This window comes from Oreochromis niloticus, unplaced genomic scaffold, assembly GCF_001858045.2.
Source record: "Oreochromis niloticus isolate F11D_XX unplaced genomic scaffold, O_niloticus_UMD_NMBU tig00000643_pilon, whole genome shotgun sequence".
Classification (NCBI taxonomy): Eukaryota; Metazoa; Chordata; class Actinopteri; order Cichliformes; family Cichlidae; genus Oreochromis; species Oreochromis niloticus.
The window spans coordinates 16,433-20,373 of record NW_020327201.1 but is presented as its reverse complement, the minus strand read 5'-3'; the positions used below and the strand labels follow the sequence as shown (position 1 = coordinate 20,373).

The window sequence follows — 3,941 nt, the reverse complement described above, 5'->3', positions numbered from 1 at the left end:
TTGGACTTGAAGGGCTCAGACTATGGTTGGTCATATCAAACTCCGCCCTCATCCCCCCAGCACCACCATGTCCAGGAAGTCTAGCATGTGCAGGTAGGCTCAAATAAGTGAAAGAGGGCATAGTTTTATAAGCACACATGAATCTACGCCCATAAAACTTTTAAAATTCACTTTGCTTTAAAATTAAATTAAAGTAAATTGAATTATGCCATTTTTGTCACCAGTTTCCATAAAGTTATAAGAGAAATGGAACTGCATTACACTGTGTCTTCGAGTTAAGACTCCACGGTTTATAACAGCGTCCATATATACATTGCAAGATCTACTAAAATATGCAAAACTGTCATTTTAACCATATCAGTGCTTATGAATCTGCTTGGGAGATGGCTGATATCATTTAAAGAGATTTTAAAGTAGGAGTAAGTGATTTACTGGCTTTGTTTTAAACTTTGTCTGCCACCTAGTGGCCAAAATTATCTGCAATACTTTGCAGAATCTTCTTATTGCATTGCTAAAGATATGTTTTGGTTTAACTGTATTTGGTGAAAAGTGTTAAGAAAGATGAAGGAGAATTGACAAAAGGAAGCAGCTACTGATTTTAGCTGTTCAGATCTTGTCTTCTTACTCTGTCCTCACTGCTTTTGTGCATTTTCCAATGATTCGTTTTCCAGAGCTGTTCTGGTTTAAGGAACTACGTCTAATGCCTGGGTTGTGTATTGCTTTACGTCTTTTTCCTTTTAAATGTGCAAAATCTATTTCAGGTTGTGGGTGTGATGATTGGACTAAAACTTTAAATTACATGTTAGATTATGATTGACTGCTATATGGTAACAATGCAAGACTTTCAGGCCCAAAACAAAAATGCTGCTTTCCCTGTTTCTTAAAGCTTTTGCAAATACATAATTTTCATCTGAGATTTTGGCAACTTGGTTAATGCATACACATTTTATGAGATGGTGCATCATAGTACAGCACTAGCAGCTTGAGCTGGTTATAGATTTGATTTGCATATAGTTGTTTTATTGTCATAATTTGCTTCACGCTGCATTTATCGTAGGACAATCTTTTAATTTAGAAGTCATGGAATAATTAAGACCCAATGTTTATGCTGTTCTGTTTTTCATGATTTTTTTCTGTGAATATTTACAAAAGCTCGCACAAATCCTGCCTGCAATTATTGCCATCTATGATTTCAGTCGCCTTGAGTTGGTTTGTGTTGTTGTTTTTGAGGGATTGGCCTAATTCACTGCCTGCTGCATCTTGGTGTGGTGTTTTAATTGTTTCCCACCATGTCTTTTCCACTCCCCCACCCCCAAACCTTTGCCTTTATGTCTACTCCTTTTATCTCCTCCTTACCCAATCATCCCCCCTCCTTCAACCCAATCTGCCTTTGGTGCACTTGATTCTCTTTACCCTCATCGCTTACTCCTTCCCCTTTCACAGTAGTCTGAACAGCGTTAACAGTAGTGACTCCAGGGGATCCAGTGGCTCTCACTCTCATTCTCCTTCCTCCTCTTCTTCCTCCTCTTCCTCACACCACCTCTTCCACCACCATCACCCTCGCCATCGATACCGCAGCTCCACGCTACCCCAGCAGACCCCAGCTCGGCTTCCTAGCATCTCCTCCCACGACTCGGGCTTCATTTCTTCATCACAAGACCAGTACACATTATCCAAGTCGTCCTCGCCACTGCCAGCTGAAAAAAAGGTAAGAAAAAGGCCTCAGATACCCACACTTGACCATAATTTTGGATCCAACTCTCTCAAGACTATGAGAGACAGTTAGCTGGCAGCAGTTAGTGTGTGTGTGTGATCATGGTGAAGTCATTTCACTGCTATTATTATAGCATAAATGTGAAGGAAATTAGTCTGCCTCCATTCTACCCCAGGGCAAAACGGGTCAGGCCCATCCTGCTATTAAAAAGTCAACCACTGTGACAGACTGCGGTGTGTATTGTATTTTCATTAAATGAATTACAGTAAAATTGCATGTTAGAGCATCAACATTATGTTTTACAGTCGCTAAGAGCATGTCTCTATCAGCAGGTCTCAGTCTGTCACTTTTATCTAATCGTCTGCGAGGTAGTCCGAGGATCGTCTGTGCGGGCTCCGCGGTTGGAGATCAGCACTGAGAGCAGCTGCACTAGTTGATGTTGTCTTGGCATGCCAGCAACCAGAGTTCCCCTGTCCAGAACACATTGGTAGAGTTAGGCTCCAAGTTTTTATGATGCACTGAATGTGGTTTGGCAAGTCTAGCTCTGACCCATTTACAGTACAGTCCTGGGAATCGGCCTCCTCGTTGCCTCTTTCTTGGTGTAGTTACAGTAGCTGAAAGAGTTTCAAAGAGAACGGCCTCACAGCTCGCACTTTACGCATCACAAGGAACTTTGTGTTTCCAGCCTCCAGCACTCAACCTCGCACTGCTGATGTCCATACATTTAATGCTGGTTTGACTGCCAGTGCACCTCATCTGCAGTTATTTGGCTGTGCACTGCACTAACTGCTGTGAACAGTGAAAAAGTTGCCTCTGCTTTCTTAACAAACTGCTTCTCTCTGCTTCTTTCTCGCTACCTGCTGACATGTCTTGTCTTTTGATTCTTTCCTTTTACACGTCCGTCTGTGATGTCTCCCTCATCCTTTTACCACTCCTCTCTCCTTCTGGTCTCCTGTCACTGCCTGTTTGCCGCTGCCCTCACTGTCCCAGGCTTGTCCCACTTCCAGCTCCTCTGAGATGTCAGAGACAGGGCTGCTGCATAGTGACTGCAGCACCCCTTCTTCACTAGCAGATACTACTGCACCTCCGCCCTCTACTGACAAGGTGATAAACACTCATCCACCATGAATCTTATAAGCTTTACACACCCAACATGCTTTCCTCATACTAAACTCTAAACCTGGGTGTGTGTGACATCGATTCAGTGAAATGCAAAGGTACTCTGTATGCTGTATGTGCATCTCCAGTTTCCATTCATTTCAGCATTCATGAGCAGTTCCTTTCTTCTGTGTGGATGTGATCAGTATATTTTTTGTGTTTCCTGTACTTGAGTTATCCTCAGTTATGTTGTGTGTTTTTGTGTTATTTTCCACTGTTTTATCATTTAAATGATTTATCCCATTACACATTTGTTTGTCTTCTTTCTGTTCTCATCCCTCCTCCTGACCGGCATGCACACAAACAGTTGTCCAATGGTTTCGACCACTACAGCCCAGCCAGTTCCCCCTACCTGCATAGCAACGGGGCAGTTGGGCTCAGTGTCAAACACTGCCTTCCCCTTCTTCCCTCCCTCCTCCTCAACCTCCACCTCCTGCCCCACTCGTTCATGGTCACGTCCTGCATCGGCCTTGCTGCCAGACTACCCTCCCTACTGCACATTGGGTTCCCCCATGATGCCTTCATCACGAGTCCCCAGCTGGAAGGTTTGTCCATCCCTCTGAGTTGACGATCGACATATTTCCATCCTCCTGTCTACAGTTGAACACACATCAGTGAATTATTTGGGTTTTCTTTATTTTTTTATACCTACTTTAGTTGAGTCCAAAAATGTAGTATGAACAACAAAAACTGACATCTGCATCTCTTTTTTTTAACAGGACTGGGCGAAGCCTGGCCTTATGACCAGCCTATGTCAACACGTTACGGAGAAAGAAAGACAAGGAGAGTCCAGCTGGGTGGACACTAATGGGAGTATGAACTGTGATAATAGCCCTCCCTCTGCCCAGACCGCAGCTCCAGCTGCATTGCAAACACCAAGCCAATCAGCATTAGTGCAAGACAAGAACAGAACACACCTGCAGCTGTCAGGGTCAGTTTTTTGTCTCTGTCCCCTCTTTTGTTAACTGATTAAACAAGCATGCTGTTAGTTAGCCAGTGAGGCTTCAGCCAAATGTTCTTTGGTTTTGGTCTCTCAGTAACACGTTTCCTAATAAGGAATCTCATTTGC

The 3,941-nt window shown here is 43.5% G+C and overlaps 1 pseudogene; it reads left to right on the top strand.

Annotated features, from left to right (window-relative positions):
* The first annotated feature begins 6 nt into the window (after positions 1–6).
* LOC109198649 (metastasis suppressor protein 1-like) lies at positions 7–3,680 on the top strand (annotated as a pseudogene).
* The last annotated feature ends 261 nt before the right edge of the window (positions 3,681–3,941 follow it).